This window comes from Cricetulus griseus, chromosome 3 (genome assembly GCF_003668045.3).
Source record: "Cricetulus griseus strain 17A/GY chromosome 3, alternate assembly CriGri-PICRH-1.0, whole genome shotgun sequence".
NCBI lineage: Eukaryota > Metazoa > Chordata > Mammalia > Rodentia > Cricetidae > Cricetulus > Cricetulus griseus.
In genome coordinates, this window is record NC_048596.1 from 147,795,749 (window position 1) to 147,819,706 (window position 23,958).

General features: G+C 39.2%; 1 protein-coding gene and 1 long non-coding RNA gene across 4 annotated transcripts in view; one reads left to right on the forward strand and one right to left on the reverse strand.

The window, feature by feature from the left end:
• The window catches only part of LOC100765471 (protein kinase C-binding protein NELL1), an 864,465-nt gene that overhangs the window by 786,657 nt on the left and 53,850 nt on the right, over positions 1-23,958 (forward strand). The window lies entirely within an intron of this gene.
• On the reverse strand, positions 3,632-23,660 carry LOC113835115. The gene is made up of 3 exons (XR_003484371.2): positions 23,533-23,660; positions 11,798-12,057; positions 3,632-3,691 (listed from the first exon to the last, which is right to left on the reverse strand). It is a non-coding gene; the product is annotated as an uncharacterized LOC113835115 (long non-coding RNA).

Below are 23,958 nucleotides of genomic sequence, written 5' to 3' on the forward strand. Positions count from 1 at the left end.
CACTCTTTAAGAATAAGACATAGCCATACCATGAGAGGCAGCAATTGTCCAGAAGCCGCTGTACTATATCCATGATACTGGGAACTTGTCACACAATATTCTCCTGTATGCTTCATTATTAAAGACAGTGATGTTGCAGCTTTAATTTTATATTCAATGCATTTGATGTGTAATGATATTATAAACTTGTCTGATATTATAATTCTGTATATGTCAATTTTTCTCATGGAAATAGTTTCTGCCTTCAAAGAGGTAGAAGCTATCTTATTCAGCCTTATCACCCTAAAAACTCAGGAAGAAAGGAAAATTAGTATTAATTTACTATACATTGCCAGTATGTTTCATTAAATAGTCACAGAAATTTATAGAGCAAAGTTTATTATTTTAATTGCTTATTATTTATTGATGTAACTCTATACATATATGAATTTGTGTGCACATGTGGGCGGAGGCATGGGGCAACCTCAGGATTCTGCCTTGTATCTTTGAGACAGAATCTGTCACTGGCCTGGAACTCACTGATTCATTTAAGCTCCATAGCCAGAGAGTACCAGGAATCTGCCTATGCCTTTCTCTTAGTTCTGGGATTACAAGCACATGAAACATGTCCAGTTTGTGTATGAGATAGGGGGTTGAATTTGGATCTTCAGCTTACAAAGTCAAAAGTTTATCAATGAACTATATCCCCAGCCCAAATTTTTTGTTTAGACTGAAGTTGAGGAAGACCAGAATTAAAAATGCAAAGGCGGTAAAAGACAGATCTGTGCCTCTATTCCCAAACTTTCTGAAACTAAAACCTATATTACTAGAAAAAGTAATCTGAATGGATAGAAGGCCACAAAGTCTAATCTCATGATCCCAACCAACCAGCGCCACCTCAAATCCCCAAGCAGAACTCATGACCTCCTATAGAGCTTCTGGGCATGATGGATAGGTCATGCATAACCAATAGTTTTGGGTCATTTTAGAACCAGAAACTTAATTTAATGGCACCTGTTTGTCTAATCAAAAGAAGCATTCAAGATGATTGAACACTAATTTATAGCAGCCAAACCACTATTAGTTAAAGTGTGGGACCCCAGGCAGCCCCATTGAAGCCTTGCAGAGGAGGTATTTGCTGATGACAACCAGCCTATCCCTGCTGTTCAATTAGGTTTTGATTTGTAATTCCCAACCCTCAAGCACAATCTTACTCAGTGAATTTTAGTCAACACCATAGGAACAATTAATGCCTGGGAAATAATCTTGGAATGATCAGAAGGGAAGTTAAATGCAAACTGCTCCCACTAGTTAGGGCACTAGATTTTATCCAGGAGCAATATGGAACTAGACTCTGGCAAACAAATCTTTGCTAGGTTTGACTAGGTTTGTACATGTGTGAACATGCACCATTCATGACATTTTGCATGTGTGTGTGTGTGTGTGTGTGTGTGTGTGTGTGTGTGTGTGTGTGTGTGTGTGTGCCCTTCCCCGCACACGCACATGTGAACACCACAATATGTAGTACCTTGGTGGTCAGAATAGGGCATTGGAGTTCCAGTAGCTGGAATTGTAAGCTGTTGTGAGGTGCAATGTGGGTGCTGGGAACTAAACCCACTTCCTTGGGAAGAGTGCAAAGTGCTCTTAACTACTGAAATACTAGCAAAGCTTGTGTGTCTTTCCCAGATCACCACAACCCTCTTTTTCTGGCTTTTGTACTCTACTTAAAGACATGGATCTTTTCAAACTTTATCAAATGTGGGTGTACTTATAAAGACTGAGAAGGAACACCTGGAAGTGGAAGAGACACATGGAAGATGATGGAACACATTCTTAAACATGGGCCATATCCCAAATCACCGAGAGGCTGTCATGTGATTAAGTTAAAACGAGAAGTACTTAGCTTTCCAATAAGAAGGCTGCTCAGTATGGCCTTTGAACACAGATCAATAACCAAGTGCAGAACTTTTCTATTTGTGCAGTAAGGTGATGCAGTAATCATTCTGTCTTTCTAATGGAGAGGTCAAGATACTGTCTGATTCTGTAGCCAGTAAAGTTGGGGCTGTGTCTAGAACACATCTTAAGCCTTGTACTCTGTCAGTGAGGGTGCAAGAGTGATGAAGAGATAGCATGTACTGGTGGCTGCAGAACTGGACACAATGATCTTGGACTGAAAGGGTACAATTTCTTATTTTATTCATTTCCTGAAAAAAAGGACATCAGTCTTTACTAAAATATTAATTTTAATGAAATGCCACTATCAATGGTTTGTATTTATAAATGATTGTTCTGACAATGACAATTGCTTAGCATAGAAAAATAATGCATGATTAAAAGTGGGATGTTCTGAATCAATTAATTAGGTTCCATAATTTTGCAAATTTTAAAAGTAATACATTGAGATATCAGTTTTATTAGTCTAAAAGATAAAATTTAATTAACATTACTAAATTAAATTTTTAATTAAATTATTCGGCATGATTTTTTACTTACATTTTTATGTACATTCATCATATAAAACTACTTACAATGAAGCTGCATTCTACAAATTCCTGTAATAGAAGAGGGTTACACCCAGAAGGTTTAGAAGTTTATTGTCCTTGTTGAGGGCAAATACCACAACCCTAGATGTTCAAACCTGTCAAAAATGAATGAAATGTGCCAGTGGCTGCTCCACAGTGGAGGTCCAGGTACAATTTAAAGGTGGTCTATGTTTCTCCTCACCCACTGTTATTATGTTGCAGTCAATTTGTGGGTTGCCAAATCAATTTCTGTCTCTGTCTCCTGTCTCTGTGTCCTCTGTGTCTCTATCCATCTGTCTGTCTGTCTGTCTGTCTGTCTCTGTCTCTCTCTCTCTCTCTCTCTCTCTCTCTCTCTCTCTCTCTCTCTCTCTCTCTCTCTGTGTGTGTGTGTGTGTGTGTGTGTGTGTGCTTGCTTGTATATTTTTACCTTTTTTCTATTCTGGAACTTGTTTTTTTGTAGGATAATGTACAATGTTTCTGTACAATGTCTTCAGGTTCTTCATATTTCCAAGGTTGAAGATGAAATCAGGACTTAAAGATCCAGCAATGAAATGAAGTCTCTGGAAATCATCCCTCTGAAGTTCATATTAATACAAACCATGCAGTATTTTCTCTCTAAAGTTTGACTTTATTTATTTATTTATTAGTTCTAGTTAGGGAACAGGCTTGTTTCACATGTAAGTCCCTTCTCCCTCTCCCTCCCCTTACCCCCATCCCTCCTCCCCCACCCCTAGCCTACCCCCCACCCCATCTACCCACCACTCCCCAGGCAGTGTAGGGCCCTCAACAGGGGCTCTGCAAAGTCCACCAAATCTTCCTGTGCTGGTCCTGGGCCCTTCCCCATGTGCCCAGGGCCGGAGTGTAACCGTTCACGTGGGATGGGCTCTCAAAGTCTCTTCTTGCACCAGGGAAAAATACTAATCCACCACCAGAGGCTCCCTGGAATGCAGAGGCCTCCATATTGACATCCATGTTCAGGGGTCTGGTCAGTCTTGTACTGGCCTCCCCAACAGCATCTGCGGTCAATGTGCTCTCCCTTGTTCAAGCCAATTGTTCCTGTGGGTTTCTCCAATCTGGTACAGACCCCTTCGCTCTTCATTCCTCCCTCTCTTCAACTAGATTCCCGATTTCAGCTCAGTGTATATCTGTGGAAGTCTGTCTCTGCTTCCATCAGCCACTCGATGAGGGCTCTAGGATGGCATAAAGAGAAGTCATCAATCTCATTTTAGGGGAAGGGCTTTTAGATCATCCTCTCCACCATTGCCTGGATTGTCAGATCTGTCATCCTTGTAGGTCTCTGGAGATATCCCTGGTTCCAGATCTCTTCTCGGACCTATAGTGGCTCCCTCTGATATGGTATCTCTCATCCTGCTCTCTCTCCTCTATTCTTCCCCCAACTCAATATTTCTGCCCCTCCATTTCCTCTCCTCTACTCCTCTTCTCTTGCTCTTATTGTAGCAGCTCCCTCCACCCTACCCTCATGCTCCCAATTAGTTCAGGAGTTCATGCCACTTCCATTCCTGGGGACCATTTATCCCTTAGAGTCCTTCATGTTTTCTACTTTCTTTGGTGAAGAGGATCATAGGTTACTAATCCTTTACTCTATGTCTAAAATTCATATATGAGTGAGTACATACCATGTTTGTCTTTTTGTAACTGGGTTACCTTACTCAGGATGGTTTCTTCTAGTTCCATCCATTTGCCTGTGAATTTCAAGATTCCATTGCTTTTTTCTGCTGAGTAGTACTCCATTGTATAAATACCACATTTTCTCAATCCATTCTTCAGTTGAGGGGCATCTAGGTTGCTTCCAGGTTCTGGCTATTACAAACAATGCTGCTATGAACATGGTTCAACATATGTCCTTGTTATATGAACATGCACTATTTGGGTATATACCCAAGAGAGGAATGGCTGGATCTTGAGGTAGACTGATTCCCATTTTTCTGAGCAACCGCCATACTGATTTCCAGAGTGGTCTTACAAGTTTGCACTCCCACCAGCAATGGAGGAGTGTTCCTTTTTCTCCACATCCTCTCCAGCATAGATTGTCATTGGTATTTTTGATTTTAGCCATTCTGACAGGTGTGAGGTGGTATCTCAGAGTTGTTTTGAGTTGCATTTCTCTGATGGCCAATGATTTTGAGCACTTTCTTAAGTGTCTTTCAACCATTTCAGATTCCTCTGTTGAGAATTCTCTATTTAGTTCTGCACCCCACTTTTTAATTTCATTGTTTGGTGTTTTGGTCTCTAGCTTCTTGAGCTCCTTATATATTTTGGAAATCAGTCCTCTGTCACATGTGGGATCGGTGAAGATCTTTTCTCATTATGTGGGTGGTCATTTTGTCCTACTGAATGTTTCCTTTGCCTTGCAGAAGCTTCTCAGTTTCAGGAGGTCCCATTTATTAATTGCAGACCTCAATGTCTGTGCTACTGGCGTAATGTTCAGGAAGCAGTCTCCTGTGCCAATTTGTTCAAGGGTAATTCCCACTTTCTCTTCTAGAAGATTCAGTTTGGCTGGATTTATGCTGAGATCTTTGATCCATTTGCACTTAAGTTTTGTGCATGGTGACAGGTATGGATCTATCTGCAATTTTCTGCATGTCTGAATCCAATTGTACCAGCACCATTTGTTGAAGATGCTATCTTTTTTCCATTGTATAGATTTAGCACCTTTGTCAAAAATAAGGTATTCATAGGTGCGTGGGTCATATCAGGGTTTTCAATTCGATTCCATTGGTCTATCAGTCTATTTTTGTGCCAATACCAAGCTGTTTTCAGAACTATGGCTTTATAGTAGAGCTTGAAGTCGGGGATGGTGATGCCTCCAGAAGATCCTTTATTGTATAGAGTTGTTTTGGCTATCCTGGGTTTTTTATTTTTCCATATAAAGTTGAGTATTGTTCTTTCAATGTCTGTGAAAAACTGTGTTGGGATTTTGATGGGGATTGCATTGAATCTGTAGATTGCTTTTGGCAGAATTGCCATTTTTACTATGTTAATTCTACCTATCCAAGAGCATGGGAGATATTTCCATTTTCTGGTATCTTCTTTAATTTCTTTCTTTAAAGTCTCAAAGTTCTTATTGTACAGGTCTTTCACTTTTTTGGTTAGTGTTACCCCAAGATATTTTATGTTGCTTGTGGATATTGTGAAAGGTGATGTTTCCCTGATTTCTTTCTCATTGGATTTATCATCTGTATATAGTAGGGCTACTGATTTTTTTGAGTTAATTTTGTATCCTGCTACCTTGCTGAAGGTGTTTATCAGCTGTAGGAGTTCCCTGGTAGAGTTTTTCGGGTCACTAATGTAGACTATCATGCCGTCTGCAAATAGTGAAAGTTTGACTTCATCCTTTCCAATTTGTATCCCTTTAATCCCCTTTTCTTGTCTTATTGCTATAGCCAGAATTTCAAGTACAATATTGAAGAGATATGGAGAGAGTGGACAGCCTTGTCTTGTTTCTGATTTTAGAGGAAACGCTTTGAGTTTCTCTCCATTTAGTTTGATGTTGGCTATTGGTTTGGTGTATATTGTGTTTATCATGTTTAGATATGTTCCTGTTATTCCTGTTCTCTCTAAGATCTTTATCTGAAGGGATGTTGGATTTTATCAAAGGCATTTTCAGCGTCTAGTGAGATGATCATGTGCTTTTTCTTTTTCAGTTTGTTTATATGGTGGGTTACATTGATGGATTTTCGTTATGTTGAACCACCCTTGCATCCCTGGGATGAAGCCTACTTGATCGTGGTGGATGATTTTTATGATATGTTCTTGGATTCAGTTCGCCAATATTTTATTGAATATTTTAGCATCGATGTTCCTGAGGGATATTGGTCTGTAGTTCTCTTTCTTAGTCTTATCTTTGTGTGGCTTGGATATCAAAGTGATTGTAGCCTCGTAGAAAGAGTTTGGCAATATCCCATCTGCTTCTATTGTGAGGAACAGTTTGAGGAGTACTGGTATCAGCTCTTGTTTGAATTTCTGGTAGAATTCTGCAGTGAAGCCATCTGGTCCTGGGCTTTTTTTGGTTGGGAGGCTTTTGATGACTGCTTCTATTTCATTAGTGGTTATGGATCGATTTAAACTCTTTATCTGATCTTGGTTTAATTTTGGTAAGTGATATTTATCCAGAAAACTGTCCATTTCCATTAGAGTACAGGTTTTCAAAGTATGACCTGAAGATTCTCTGGATTTCCTCAGTGTCCATTGTTATATCCCCCTTTTCGTTTCTGATTTTCTTAATTAGCATGCTCTCTGTCTGCCTTTTGGTTAGTTTGGCTAGAGGTTTGTCTATCTTGTTGATCTTCTCAAAGAACCAACTCTTTGTTCCATTGATTCTATGTAATGTTTTCCTAGTTTCTACTTTATTGATTTTAGCTCTCAGGTTCATTATTTCCTGGCGTCTACTCCTCCTTGGTGAGTTTGCTTCTTTTTGCTCTAGTGCTTTCAGTTGTTCTGTCAATTCTCTAATGTGACTTTTCTCTAGTTTCTTCATGTGGGCACTTAGTGCTATGAACTTTCCTCTTAGCACTGCTTTCAGAGTGTCCCATAAGTTTGGGTATGTTGTGTCTGCATTCTTACTAGATTCTAGGAAGTCTTTAATTTGTTTTTTATTTCTTCCTTAACCCAGGAATGGTGCAATTGGGTGTTATTCATTTTCCAAGAGTATGCAGGTTTTCTGCCATTTGTATTGTTGCTGAATTCTAGCTTTTATGCATGGTGATCTGATAAGATACAGGGTGTTATTTCAATTCTTTTGTAACTATGGATGTTTGCTTTGTTGCCTACTATGTGGTCAATTTTAGAGAAGGTGTCATGTGGCGCTGAAAAGAAGGTATATTCTTTTGAGTTTGGATGGAATGCTCTATAGATATCCGTTAACCCCAGTTGGGTCATAACTTCTTTCAGATCCTTTGTTTCTTTGTTAAGTTTCTGTCTGGTGGTCCTGTCTAGTGGTGTAAGGGGGGTGTTGAAGTCTCCTACTATAAGTGTGTGTGGTTTTATGTGTGGTTTGAGCTTTAGTAATGTTTCTTTCACAAATGTGGGTGCCTTCGTATTTGGGCATAGATGTTCAGGATTGAGACTTCATCTTGATGGACTTTTCCTGTGATGAGTATGAAATGCCCTTCTTCATCTCTTTTGATTGATTTTAGTTTAAAGTCCATTTTGTTAGATATTAGGATTGCTACACCAGCTTGTTTCTTGAGCCCATTTGATTGGAAAATCTTTTCCCATCCTTTTACTCTGAGGTATCGCCTGTCTTTGAAGTTGAGGTGTGTTTCTTGTAAACAGCAGAAGGATGGATTCTGTCTTCATATCCATTCTGTTAGCCTATATCTTTTTATGGTTAAGTTAAAACCATTGACATTTAGGGATATTAATGTCCATTGTTCATTGGTTCTTGTTTGTTTTGGATTTATTGGTGGTGGTGTCATTGTGTGTGGATTTCACCCTCCTACTTCTTTTTTGTGTTTGGTAAAATTAGATTGTTCGGATAAATCTTTCTGCCAAAAGCCAACTGAGCTCCACCACCATGTGTGAGCTTTATGCCAGCTGCCTGCCTGAGTTAGGCCCAAATGAATACACAGAAACTTGTATTAGGTTCAAAGCTGCTTGGCCAATGACTAGGATTCCTCATCTGCTAGCTCAGTCTTAATTATCATAAATCTATATATGTTAAAGTTTACATGGAAGTTTGTAACACTACTTCCAGCTGCCTGGGTTCTGCTGCTGTTTGACTAGTCTCTGGAAGGCAGGAAGGCAGCTTGCGGTGGTGAGAGCTCAGAATCCTAACCCTAGAACCCTCAAGGGCTGCAGGCTGTCTCAGGAGTGCCGGAGTCCAACCCCCAAGATCCCCGGGACAGTGTGAGCCTATGGAAGCTCCTCTGATGCCTCTCAGCAGCCCGACAGGGCAGGCTATGGTGGCAAGTTTCCCTCTTTCTCTGGGAACCTTGGGGCATGGGGTCATCCCACTTCTGACACCATTCTGTTGAAATGGAGAAGTGTGTCAGACACACTGTGGCCTATGGGTTGAAGATGGATGCCCCAATGTTACTGAGGAACTTTGGATGACTGTCCAGGTAGTGGATGTCTCTGTCAATTCTAGAGTTTATATATTATCCTTCTATGGTCTTTGATAGAGTTAAAGACAGATAGATATGGTTATAGTTTTCTTCAGTTATTATAAAAGATAAGTTACCCTTCTTTTTATTTAGACAGAAAAGAGATGATGGGGAATGTACTTCTTTGTATGTTTATCTTATTGATTGTTGAATAAAATACTGTTTGGCCAACAGCAAGCAAGGACTTTGAGTCAAAGAGGATGCTGGGAAATTTAGTAGAGAAGTGATGATCCAGGCAGGAAGTGACATGGCTAGGAAACTCATATCTAAGCGAAGAAACAGGAAGTGTGCCTCTTTTCCTCTCTTCTCCTGCTCCAGCAGCACAATGTGATCCACCAGCAAGGAGAGACGCCAATAAGGCGTCCTATAAGATAAGTCTTATAAATATATAGATTTATGATAATTAAGACTGAGCCAGCAGATGAGAATCCTAGTCATTGGCCAAGCAGCTTTGAACCTAATACAAGTTTCTGTGTATTCATTTGGGCTTAACTCAGGCGGCGGCTGGCGTAAAGTACACATGTGGCAGTGGGGCTCAGGAGGCTTTTGGCAGAAAGATTTATCCTAACATTAGATTACCTATTTCCTGTGTTTATGTGAGTGCTGTTATGTTCACTGGGTTGGAGTTTTCCTTCCAGAACCTTCTGTAGTGCTGGATTTTTGGATATGTATTGTTTAAATCTGTTTTTGTCATGGAATATCTTGTTTTCTCCATCTATAGTGTTTGAAAGTTTTGCTGGGTACAGTAGTCTGGGTTGACATCCATGCTCCCTTAGTGCTTGTAGGATATCTATCCAAGACCTTCTGGCTTTCAGAGTTTCCATTGAGAAGTCAGGTGTGATTCTAATTGGTTTGCCTTTATATGTTACTTGGCCTTTTTCCTTTGCTGCTCTTAATATTTTCTCTTTATTCTGTAGATTTGGTGTTTTGATTATTATGTGTCGGGTGGGGGGAGGGGGACTTCTTTTTGTGGTTCAGTCTGTTTGGTGTCCTGTAAGCTTCTTGTACTTTCATAGGCATATCCTTCTGTAAGTTGGGGAAGTTTTCTTCTATGATTTTGTTGAATATGTTTTCTGTACCTTTGAGCAGTGTTTCTTCACCTTCTTCTCTACCTATTATTCTTACATTCAGCCTTTTCAAGGTGTGCCATATTTCCAGGATATTTTGTTGGGATATTTTAGGGATTTGTTGGACTTGAGGTTTTCTTTGGTTGATGAATGCATATCCTCTAGTGAGTCTTCAATAGCTGATATTCTCTCTTCTGTCTCTTGGATTCTATTAGTTATACTCACGTCTTTAGTTCCTGATCGTTTATCCAGTCTTTCCATTTCCAGCATCGCCTCAATCTGTGTTTTCTATATTGTGTCTAATTCAGCTTTCATGCTTTGAACTGTTTCAAGAGCTTCCTTCACTTGTTTGGTTGTTTTTTCTTGCGTTTCTTTAGATTCTTTAAGAGATTTGTTTATTTCTTGAATTTTTTCGTTTGTCTTTTCCTCCATTTCGTGTAATTTTTTGCTTGCTTTTTCTTCTATTTCTCTAAGGGATTTTCTTGTTTCCTCTTTGAATGTCTCTATCATCTTGCTGAGATAATTTTTGAGGTCCATCTCTTCTTTATGCACTGTGTTGGGCTTTTCAGATCTTGCTGGAGTGGAGTCCCTAGATTCTGGTAGTGTCATATTGGTCTTCCTGTTGTTGAGTGAGTTCTTATTCTGTCTTCTTCCCATATCTTTTTCCAGTGAGTGCAGGTGGGGTCTCTCTATCTTCTCTTGTTACCCAGTAGTGTGTGTGGGCCAGGAATTCAATGTCTGCCTCTCTGGATGGTCTTGCCTCTCCTGGTAGTCTCCTCACTCTGAAGTAGTTAGGCCTCCATAGGGGTCAGGTGTGTGTGGGTGGGACAGGAAGTAAGAGTGGAGTGTTTCCAGGCTCTGGGAGTTCCTCACTGCCTGGGCAGGTCTACCCCAAGCAGGAGCAGGCCCGGGGAGATCAGGGTGAATGGGGCTTTGGAAGGGAGTTGGGTAAGAGCAGTGGATCACTCACCTTGTTGCGGATCGGTTGGTGGAAAGGGAAGGAAGAGTAGCCTGTACCCAGATTCAGGAAGCTCCTCCCTGCCTGGGTGTGTCTACTTCAAGCAGGCACAAGCCTGGGGAGATCTGGGTGAATGGCGCTTTGGACAGGAGTTGGGTAAGAGCAGGGGATCACTCACCTCGTTGTGATCAGTTGGCAGAAAGGGCTAAAGTTTGTCTTTAATACTACTGTAGATACTTGTTGCATTATTACACAGTGACCATTATGAAGCACACAGAGATCTTCCTGTGGCTTCTGTGTCTCTAGTTCATTCAGAAAGTCTGTCTGTGGTACAGGCAGAGGGAAGCATGGAGGGAAATAGTATAGAGTCTTGCTGAGATGGAAAGGTGAGATCACAGTGGAAATGCAGGGACTGCCATATAAAACATTATCTCACTGCAAGGTTCCCATTTCCTGTCTTCTTTGCTTTCTGTCTCCAAATTCTTGACAAAGTAACATTTGTGCCACAGCAAATGATTGGAAGAGGAAGAACTAACCCAGGCTCTAAGAACTCACCTGGGCTCCCACTGCTTTATCTCTGGGCTTTGGCCACATTACATCTTTAAAAAATATCTACTTTTCGGAGTATAATGTAACCACGTCATTCTCACCGTCCCCTTTCTTCCCTTCAAACCCTCTTTTATACCCATCCTTGCTCTCTTTCAAACTCCTGGCCTAAATATTTCCAAATACATGAATACAGTCTGCTCGGTCTGTACAATGTTACTTGTTTGTATGTTTCCAGGGTTGATCATCTGTTATTGGAGAATTTATTTCTCCTGCTCTAGGCATTCCTTGGTTGCCCTAGTTATTTGCGTAGGATTAAGTTTTGAGCCCTTTCCCCTATCCACCTTAACAAATTAACAAGTCTGTGGGTGTCATCCTTGACATTTGCATTGGAAGAGAGAATTCGAGCTCAGGGGTTCTTGGTTCCCTTGGGGATTAGATCCACACAGACCCTGGATCCAGGAGTACTTGGGCTGTAGGTTTAGACAGTATTAGTCAAGATGGATCTGACTGCCTGACCTCCTTTCATGACAGGTCTCATCTAAAAATCTCCTTCAGGGACCCCATTATCTGACTTCAATTTCAAAGGTAGAACCTTACCTGAAGATTGGGAGCAGAAAATTGGCACCAGCAATTTGGTTCACTATAGTTTGGAGATGGAAGCAATTGAAGTTTTCTGAGCTGAATGAGCAGCTAGCTTCCTGCAGAGATAGCTCTGGAAGGCTTCTTAGCCATCCTGTAGTTTCTTCAGTGCTATTGTCCTGATGCTTCTCCCAAAGAAGAATATGTAGCCATCCATTGAGTGTTGCCTTTAAACTCTGTGAGGTCTTCAATGCTAGAGGTCACATGCAAAATCCCTTCTGATGTCACAGGATGGGAAAAAGGGAAGCAACATTGTACAGTAAGGAACAGGGTAAGTGACATTAGACAAACTCAGTGATTTCTTATAGAAAAATAATACTCAAGATTTCTGACCTACAGTATAGGGGAGTGACCAGCACTTCTCAGTCTTGGCATAGGAACCAAAACATCATCCTGGAGTACTTAGCAAACCCTTATTTGTATTTTCAGTCTCTAGCAGAGTCCCCTTGGAATGTGTTAGGAGATAAATGTCTGTGTGTATAAAAGTGACAAAGAACCTCTCCACGTACCCTTTAATGTGTCTAGCTGCCTTCCTCCACTACTCTTTAAATTGCTGTTAAACTATTGGAGTGTATGCAGTATTACATACTTTTCCATCCAGCTAGCCAATCTTATGCGAGTTACTTTTTTTGTCCTCAATTTTCCTCTGTGTGAATTGGTGGTTAATGGGTTCACTTTACAAAGAAGAGTTTATGTTCGATGGATAAATATTTCATGCATCCTACACCATGTGGTTTCGGCACTATTTTTGAAATAGTGGATAAAAACAACACTCTAATAGCAAAATTTAACCAGTGAACTAGCTGCTGTAAGATGGTCTTCACTAGGAACTCAACATGACTGGTGACATTACCTGGAGCTGTATCCTTCCTGCCCCATTTATATTACAGTGACTAACTCATACACTTGAAATGAGCTGTTGGTTCTACAGAGGTACTGCCAAAAGTAGTTACTCATCTCTGCAGGATTTAGCTTCCTATAGCCTAAACTCTCAGGAGCCTGTCCCCTCTATATGCCTCCACTGGTTCTCATGCTATGTGGTTAAGCTGATCCAAGACATGACACATTGCCTCAGAGTATGCTTGTAGCTACTTGGCCCTAGTCGAGCCTTTCCAAGTGCCCAGAGCTGACTTGTGGCCAGCACTGGTTCTAGATCCTTCTGAGCTATGTCACTCCTGCAAAGACTCTTTCAAGAGTGACTTCAGTTTTTGGAATTTCTTTTCCAATCTGCCCAAGAGAAAAACACTTTTATTTCATCCTTTCAAAATCACAAATTGCAAAACTTTTGATTTTGACAAATAGAGGCTTTTACTTTTCCCCCGTTGAAATAACTTTTTCATTATGATGGTGACTTGTCTAGCACTGCACAACATAAAAGGATTTTTCTCTGGGCGTAATCCACTGGTGACAGATATATGATGATGCTTTCTAAAGTCCTGACTTAAATTCTTCATTTTTCAGGGGGGCTGAAGCCTCTCTGTTTTGTTTGGAGGTAAATTATCTTATTTATCATGTCTGCATAAATACCACCAAGATGAATAATGCAAGCTATTAGAATAATCAAAGTAAAAAATGTGGACTTGTCTTTAAAGGGACAGGTTTAACATCTTGCTGGAATAAATTAAAAGAGGGGTTGTGCTCCTCCCCTTGAGTAAGAAAATAAAGTATCTCCCAGGACAGTTTCACTAGCATCTCACCCAAGGATTCTTAAGTCTATAAAGAAACTCAGACAGACTTTTATCACTTTGGTGACAAAATTCTCCACATCAGCAACTTAGGGAGGGAAGGTTTAAGGGTACAGTCCATCATGGTGGGGACAGCACGGGGGCAGGGGTGTGAGTGGCTCACAGGGTATCACCTGAAGTTGGGAAGCAGAGAGAAAAGAAGGTTGCTACTCAGCTGGCTTTCTCCTTTTATTCAGTCTACTACAAACCATGGGATGGTGCTGCTAACATTTACAGTGACTCTTCCTGCCTCAATTAAGCCCATCTAGAAAGTCTCTCACAGGCATGTGCAGAAATTTGTCTCCATGCTGATTCTAGATCCTGACAAACTGAGGAGGAATATGAGTCATCAGACTCAGCATTGGATGTAGTGATGTGGAGGAAATCAAAACATAGCCACATTTTAGATCTTCAGTTTGGTGCAGGGGCAACATGAAGTACAAAGAGGGGCAGTGGCTGTGACATTAAGGGATCAGAAAAATATGGTTGCACACTCACAGGATAAATGGCCAGATCTGTTTTCTGGCTCATTTTCCTAGCCTGTGAGATGGAAATAAGAAGTAATTGTGAGACATTATAGTCTTTAATTGGCTCGGATGACATGAAATTTTGCAATATGTAGCTCAAGATTTGAGTCATCAGGTCTAGGGTGTCAAAAGGATGATTTTGTGTGTCTGTTTCTATTTGACTTTATCCCTTGTTCAAAAGCAAAGACTATCACCCTAATCTAGTCTAGGGATCTTCCCTCAGTTTGGGGGTATTCCTCAAGTTCCCTTATGAGCATTCTACTGAATACCTGAGTTGTGTTCTCTGTGTAGGACTTTGGAATTATATTTCCGTCCCATGTCCCCACCCAGCGAACTCTGGTTGCCTTGTCTTCCCAAGCTCTGTACCTGACATGTTCACATCCAGGTTCATACCCTGTCCCCTTGATGCGAGCAGCTGTGGCCACTTCACTTCCTCCTCAGTGTTTCAGTACCCATGCTTGAAAATCACTTCTCAATTATAGTACTTAGATTTGTTCTTTCCTGTAGCTCAGATGGTATACACACTCCTTGTTACTCTACCTTTATTGATATAATTTCATTATTTATCTGAGTATTGTTTTTTTCTTTAAGTCCTTAAATGTTTTTCAATATTTTTTTCACAGTTCTTCCTGATAAATGTGACTTCTAGTTAGGCATGCATTTGGTTTCTCTTACCTACTCCTCTTATATGAATCATATTTTCCTCTATCTTCATCTCCTTAGTAATTTATTATTATTATTATTATTATTATTATTATTATTGAAATGTATCATTTATTATAGAAGTAACATTTTCTTGTGAAGGGTTTATTTTCCTTATAACGGGCAGTTAATTACTCTGAACCAAAATTCTAAATTCTTCTCCCTCTTTCAACTCTTTTACCTGGAAACCTTCTAACAGTGAGTTGAGTCACATATAGATTAGCGATGGATCTTAGCCTTGGGAGGTGATAAGATGAGATGGCTGGAGACTGTATGGTTTGTGGTTATTAGTGTGAACTGGGGAGCCAAGCAGACCTTGCTTAGGTCCATATTCTAGTATTCAGATATTTTGCCACTGCAATATTATCACACATTTAAGTGTCTGATTTAAAATTTCCCTTGAAGCATTCTGAAGATCAAATAAAAATCTATAACAAATATTACTATATCTAATAAATATATCACTTGTCAGAAAACCTGAAACATACTAAATTATTAATAAGTTCAGATTTTTTCTCTGATAGAAAAAAAACAATTCCAAGAAATACAACAAAACAGAATTGAATTTGAAGCTAAATGTTAAAAATTACAGGATTTGCAGATGAGAAATGATTCCTCCAATTAAAACTGGTGTTTGGTTTTTAAGTTAGAAGTGATTATTTGCATGAAATGAAATTGAGTATGAAATGTATGTACTTAAATCAACATTCCACACAGTAGTTTTATGGTAAAAGCCTTTGATCATTATGGAGAGCCTTTGATCATTATGGAGAAATAGTGAAATTTAGGTCACTTCTTTGTACTTTGAACAGGTAAATTTGTATAAGGTAGATCTTTTGTCATAGGACACTGTGACATAAAAAGAAACACAAATCATAGGATTTTCAATTTATAAGACCTTCGGTGTCCATAGTAGTAACACTCCTAGGTCTATACAGCAGAAGTGAACAGCTGTTCATATAATCTAAGGTTCATCACTGGCTTGTCACCTTGTTTGACTGGAAGAACCTGCATGGAAATCTAGTGTTCAGTAGAGTAATGGGTGAAAATTTTGGTTGAAACAAATCTTTGCTTTTGGTACAAATGAAAGAATTAGTTATCTTCGAACATAACTTACCCAAGCTGACTCAATGATCAAATGTCCGATCAGCTGGTATTTTTCAGTTAAACCTCTCTGGGGTTTGAGGTTTAAGATTAGTGTGCTGTTGTTATGGGTTAGAGAATACAGTGCATGAAAGGCCATCCTGTAGCTATGACTGCACTCCCCCAGGTATGGGAGAACAAGGCCCCAGGGTGTGATTTTTGGCAGCAGACCTGGAAAAAATGAGTCAGTACAGGGCACCTTCCAACACCATCTCAAAAATGAATTTCCTATGGGCTTCCTCCCCTCTGTCTTTTTCACATCTTTCTTTCCATCAACAAATGTCCATCACTGCCCACTAAGTTCCAGGTTCCATTTTGTCTTCACATTACATTAAGGAATGTGCATGCTAGTGAGGGACGAATTAAAAGGCAAATAGGAACACATGCATCATATAGAGCCTGTTAATAACCATACGCAAAAAAAGGAGAAACCCATGCATGCAAGCAAGGGAGGATGGATGTGACTGGTTAGGGAGAGCTGCAATTTTATGTATGGTGGTAACAGAGAATCACACTGAGATGATGGTTATTTGAGTTAAGGGCCAAATATTAAAGCCTCATCCATAGAGATATTCTAGGCAGACAACCAGTATATGCAAAGCATAGAGCACAGTGGGCTCATGGGCTTGCACAACAACCAGGAGGCCAGGGTAGGTTCCCTGTGTTTGAGAGCAGAAGAGTGGTTGGTGATTTCATTTTTTTAAAATTCTGTATTGTTGCAAGGTCCTAATCATATTGCCAAGGCAAGTAACCAATTACTCAATCTTTCAGTCTCAGTTTCACTAAGGCGAAGATTTCAGAGCATTCAACATCAATCTTTTGTAACATGCTCTTTTAAAATTCTTTTATTTTTTATTTTATGTGCATTGGTATTTTGATTACATGTATGATGGGGGATGTCCTTCTGTAGATATTTTTCTCATTTGGTTGATGAATAAAACACTGTTTTGCCAATAGAGGCAGGAAGAAAGGTGGGACCAGGAGACAAGAATCCTGGGGAGAGGGCACAAAAAGAGATGCCATGTAGCTGCCAAAGGAGTAACAGGTCCAGGCATTCTCCAGTAAGCCAAGACCACATGGAAATACATAGATTTATAGAAATTGGTAAATAATTAAGACAGAGCTAGCCAATAAGTAGCCCTAGTCATCAGCCAACAGTTTATAAATTAATATATGTCTCTATGTGTTTATTTGGGGCTGAAGATAGGTGGGACCTGGTGAGAAAGAAACTCCAGATACACATGTATGTCTGTGTGAGGATGCTAGAGATATAGATAGTTGTGAGATGCCATGTGGGTGTTGGGAATTGAACCTGAGTCCTCCAAAAGAGTAGTCAGTTCTCTTAACCACTGAGCCACCTCTCCAGCCCAATGATTTCAAATAAAGTAGATAAGTCAGATAAGAATTTATAAATAATTATAAGAACTTTGATCTTTATTTCACTGATGATGGGAGATAAGAAAGTAGAAAACATTCTCACAAGGAAAATGCATTTACTCAAAGCATGTGTGTGCGTGTGTGAGAGAGAGACACACACACACACACACACAGAGACAGAGACAGAGAAAGAGAGAGACAGAAACAGAGACAGAGAGACTAACAGACTATGGCCTGAATATGATTCTTCCCCAGCAAGATACATGGTTCCCAGTGTCTCAGGGTCTCATTTCAGAAAACTTCTGCTCTTATGAAAGGTTAATGCAGATCCCGAGAGAATGGCTAAGTATTATGAGAGTCCATTGCAAAACAAACCTGGCACTTCCATCTGGACTCCCTTGACATTTATTTTGCATTTACACATGTCCACTAATGTACTTTTCTGTCAAGTGTGGATCAGCTCACAGCCCTGACCAGGAAAAAAGCAGGTGTTAGCACTGTGATCTCAGACATGTGGAACTGCAAACAAAATAAATAGCATTACTTCAAAACATAGTCAATGTCAAATATTTTTACTGGCAACAGAAAATGGACTAAGACATATGAATGTTAAATCTTTGAACAAATGATTGTGAAATGAAGATGCCTCAGAGATTATCTAATCTGTAGGTAATTGTAAGCATGTGTCAAAATTTGTGTTAGTTCTATCTTTCTATATGTCTGTCTGTCTGTCTGTCTGTCTGTCTATCTATCTATCTATCTATCTATCTATCTATCTATCTATCTATCTATCTATCCAGCTGTCCATCCATCCCATTCAATCCACCCATCCATTTATCCATCCACTACAAAGAGTCTCCAGACTAATTGAGAAAATTATGGAAAACTGATAGGTTTGTTTAAAGAACAAACTGACCAAAGAAAGCCTAGCAGATGAAGTTGGAAGGGTCCAGTCAGGAAGGGACAGATTCCATTTTATTAAGTCAGTTAGGAAAGAGACTGACAAAAGGCAGAGAGTCACATCATCCTTGCCAAGGGTGCTATTTCTCATCTCAGATTTTAGTTAAATGGATCAAAAGATGTTGCTACTTAAGACTTACAAAAAGTAAACATTTGAAACATCTCTGAGCCTGCTCACCCCTTATCCAAGCTTTGTTTGGTAGTCAAATACAATCCCATACAATAAAAGAACTTCTGGTGGTATCACCCTCCCTGATTTCAAGCTGTATTATAGAGTTGTGGCAATAAAAACTGCATGGAATTGGCATAAAACCAGACACATTGATCAATGAAATTGACTCTATACCCATATGTAAATCCACACACTGATGAATACCTGAGTGTTTTGATGAAGAAGCCAGAAGCAAACAATGGAAAAAAAGAAAGCATATTCAACAAATGGTGCTGGTCCAACTTGATGTCAATGTGTAGAAGAATGCAAATAGATCCATATCTATCACCCTGCACAAATCTCAAGTCCATGTGGATCAGAAACCTCAATATAAAACCAGATACACTGAACCTAATAGAAGAGAAAGTGGGGAATATCCTTGAACATATTGGCACAGAAGACAACTTCCTGAACAGAACACCTATAGTACAGGCACTAAGATCAACAATTAATAAATGGGACCTCATTAAACTGAAAAGCATCTGTAAGGCAAAGTGTACTATCATTAGGACAAAAAGGTAACCCACAAGATAGAAAAAGATTTTTACTAACTCCACATATGACAGAGGGTTAATACCCCAAATATGTAAAGAAATCAAGTAACTAGATAACAACAAACTAAATAATCCATTTGGGGGTTGGCTTGGTTTTTGAGCCAGGCTTTCTCTGTGTAGCTTTGGAGCCTGTCCTAGAGCTAGCTCTGTAGACCAGGCTGGCCTCCAACTCACAGAGATCCACCTGCTTCTGCCTCCAGAGTGCTGGGATTAAAAGTGTGTACCACCACTGCCCCACCAATAATTTAATTTTTAAAATGGGGAAAGATAAAAACAGATAATTCTCCAGAGGAGACCAAAATGTCTAAGAAACAGTTAAAGAATTTTTTAACATCCTTAGCCATCAGGGAAATTCAAATCAAAATGACTTTTGAGATTCCGATTTATACCTGTCAGAAAGGCTAAGATCAAAAACACAAGTGACATCTCATAGTTGAGAGAATGTGAAGCAAGGGGAGCACTCCTTTTCTGCTTGTGGGAGTGCAAACTTGCACATCCACTTTGGAAGTCAATATGGCAATTCCTCAGAAAATTGGGAATTGATTTACCTCAAGACCCAGCATTACCACTCATGGGCATATACCCAAACAATGCTCCACCCTATCACAAGGACACTTGCTCAACTATGTTCATTGCAGCTTTACTCATAATAGAAACTAAACAACTTAGATGTTCCTCAAATAAATAATGGATATGAGAATGTGTTAACATAACACATTAACATAATGTTACAGTACTCAGCTGTTAAAAACAATGACATCATGAAATTTGCAGGCAAATGGATAGAACTTGAAAAATATCATTCTGAGTGATGAACCCATATCCAGGAAGACAAACATGGTATGTATTCACTTATAAGTGGATATTATCTTTAAAGTAACAGATAATCATGATAAAGTCCCCCAACCCAGAGAGACTAAGTAACAAGGTAGGATTATGGGGGAACACAAGGATCTCCCTGTGAAGGGGAAATAGAATAGATTTCAAGGATGGTGAGTGGAGTTGAGAACAGGACTATTAAAGAGGGATACTAGAAGAAACAACAGAATTGGGGGCCATTTCAGGGGTGAGATAGAAACCTAACACAATGGAAACTCCATGGAATCTATAGGAGTAACCCTAGCAAAGACTCCTAGTAATGGAAGACAGAGCCTGAATCTTCTGTAACCAGGCAAGGCCTTAAGTGAAGGGATTAGGACACCAACCCAACCACAACAAAAGTCAACCTACAGTTTGACCTGCTTGAAGAGTGTTTTGGGACTGGAGCCTATTAGAATCATCATCAAAGAGACGGAAAAGACTTCATCCAACAATTGATACAATCAGATGAAGAATCCCACAGCTAAACATTAGGTAGAGCTTGTGGAGTTCTGTAGAGGAGAAGGAGAAAGGATCAGAGGATCCAGGGGGCCAGGGACACCACAAGAACACGGCCTACTTATTGGGAATCACCGGTACCTGAGGACAGGGATACTGTGGGGGCCTGACCTTGATCTTCATCATATATGTTACAGCTGATTAGCTTGGTGTTCTTGTGAAATTCTTAACTATGGGAGCAGGAGCTGAGATATTTTTCTTGCTTTCCTTTAGAGGGTGAATCTGCATGAGTTCTAATATGAAAAATATTTCATTTAATAAAGCAAAAGCTGTATTAAACAGGAAAGGCTGGATATAACAGGAGTGTAGTTCCACCCTATGTAATGGATCAATATCACACTAGTGTGTTTTGTTTTGATTTATTTAGAGGGTCTTTCTCTGCAGTCCTGAATATCCTGGAAATTGCTATATAGGCAAGGCTGGCCTTAAACTCAGAGATCTGCCTGTCTATGTCTCCCAAACTGAGATCAAAGGCTAGTACCACTAACTCAGGATTCCTAATCTTTTAAACAGCATGTCAATTTCAAGTCTATAGAAATCTCCTGTTCCATGTCACAATGCCTGAAGCCAGAGAAAAGAGGGTCTACCATCTTTAATTTATGATTCCTAAGGTTTTCCTAGCCATTGGCCTCCAATGATCAGGTGAACACAACGTTGGGGGATCCCATGAAAGCATCTTTATGGGATGTCTGGGAATAATATTCCTTATGTCAGTCACATGGATTCACCTGCTTGCAAGTGAAGTACTCAACACAAACTGTTGGGACTCAGAAAGTAGCTGGGAAATCCTGTTTCTGCTGAGGGGTGTCCTAACATTCTGTGTTCAGTGTAATAGCAGCTTTAGGAAATACCAGATTATCATCGGGATTTAGTTTACCATGCTTGCAGCAATTTGACTCTGCAGACTTTATTTTCTGAAATGTATATAATATTGGTGATAGGATTCAAGTTTTAGAGTCTATTGAATATGTATTCTATAATTTATAATTTTATTGTCTCAAGATACAGGCAAATACCTTTAAGATCCAGAAAATACTTCTTATTCCCAACTAGTTTCCTGATTTCAGGTTGATGCTTTTATGTTTAATTGTTTTAGAGTTTGTAATATAATTACCATATTCCCCTTCCATTTCTTTCTTCCAACACCCCTTCTTGCTGTTTCTCAGATTTATGGTCTTCTTTTCTTTGCTGTTATATAAATGTGTGTGTTGATAAATATATAAATAAATCCCACTCAGTCTGTATAATATTTCTTGGCTGTATTTGTTTTCAGGGCTGAACACTTGGTATTGGATGATGAATTTGTGTGCTCTTCCCTGGGGAAGTGTATTCCTCCTGCTATCAGCATTCCTTTGTTGCCTGGAGTTCTTGGTCTAGGGTTGTTTCTTTTAATTTGGAGAACCTGTTTATTCTGTATTCTACATTTTAGTAGTGATATCATCCAAAATTTTTAATGATAATATTGAGTAGAAACATATCTTGAGTTTTGTGTTTAGCAGTATTATGAAGTTTTACTTTATTATTTTTATCCTATAAATCAGAAAACAAGGTCTTAGAATATCAAAGTAATACATTAGTATGTTGGTAAACAAGAATTATAAGTCATGTGTCTCTAAAGCCTGCAGTCTCAGCCATAGCTGTGTTTTTAATATTGAAGTTTTCCCTCCCAGGCTTTATTCCTAGAAGCTAGAAACTCCATCTTCCCTAGAAGAAATAAAATTATGCTTATCACCTAGTAGACATCCAATAACCTTATGTTGAATGAAAAATAACAAGCTTTTCAATGACTCATTCTCATGCTATGAACTCTTCAGAGTAGTTGTGATGCACTGGCACAGTGGTTCTAAGGCTGTGACCTAAGGCTGCAATCCTTTAATACAGTTCCTCATTCTGTGATCCCCCAAACATAAATTATCTCATCGCTACTTCATAACTAATTTTGGTACTGTTATTAATCACAGTGTAAATATCTGATATTCAAGATCATAGTTCCTAAAGGTTGAGAACTGCTGCTTTGCAAACTAAGCCACAATGCTACTATGAGCTTTACACAATTAGAATAATATACAAACTTATCTTTTTGAGAAAAGATAATAAGGATCAAAGATATATTCAATGGTAGAGTGCTTGCCTAGCGTGCATAAGGCCCTGGGTTCAGTCTCCAGTAGAAAGAGGAAGGGGTTGAGAAGGAAAAGACAAGGAAGAGGAAAAGCAAAGAAAAGCTCTGAGAAAACATTATTGACTACATAATTTTCACCTAAGAATTCCAACGGGGAGACCTTAAGGAAGAGAATAGCCAAGTTATGGGAATGAGACTTCACAAGAAACCAGTATTTGCAGAGGGCTTTCGATAAAAAATGCACCCTGTCACACATCCTGAGCAACATTTAACATGTTACTTTGGACATATGAAAATCCTTAGATAATCATCTGCTTCTCAGTGTCAATAAAAACCTTAATACAGAAGGAATTATATAAATTATATAAATTACCCTGGGGGTATTTAGAGCTCCTTTTGCTTTCTGTTTTGTCACCTTTAAATCTCTAAAGATTAGAAATAGGGACAAAGTATTAGTCAGAAACTACACAATATCTGTCAGAGTTAAATAATATATAAGCATTAAAATAACCTCTTTGCATTTAGCGTTGTGAATTGGCCTCTTGTCTGGTAATTCACAAACAGCAGAAATCATGTAGTATTCCCAATCTGTCTTATGACACCTTCTCATCACTCTCTTCATTCATTGTACTCATATGTTTTATCCATTCTTTCCCACATACTTTCCTTAAGTACTTTCCCATGGCTTATCATTCACTTGCTAAGAATGAATATAAACCCAAGTGAGATCTACCACCGTCCCCCACCATTTTTAGGAAATTGGTATTTGAATGACAGATGCAAAGGGACATGTATGTTAGAGCAGGATGTAGTAAAATGTGTATGTACAAAGACCTGAGCCACTGGGGGAAGGAGGAGCTGGAGAAGGTGATACTAGTTGAAGGTTGAAGAATACCTGAACATAACCTCTTTCTTATTGTTAACTTCTAGGTTTTAGCTATCAGACTGTATTCAATTGCACATTCACCACAATATTAAAATAACTTTTACAGACTTTACCTCAGAGAACTGAATAAATGCATTGCCTTTGAATCAACCATCCTTTCCGGGTTCATTGGTATGATGATGATATTGTGACTGATGCTGATTCATACACAGCTAGATTTTTTTTTCAGCAAAGCACCCTGGAAAATAATGTTAGCTTGTCTGGCTTACATGGATATAAATAAAGTAAATTTCAGCCTCAGTTGTCCTGCCACATCTATTTCTTTTTTAAATCCCTTTCTCACTCTGAAAAGGTATATGAAAGGGTATATGAAAGGGTATATCTTGAGAGGATATGAAATATCTATGCTAGATTAAACTAAGATTTAGACAAGATCATGTATCTTGCTAACAGAAAGAAAAATATTTTTTGTTTGATTCCTTTAGGATGACTGACATGCTGACAGCCAGTCATATTCACTGATTTATCAAAAATTCTTC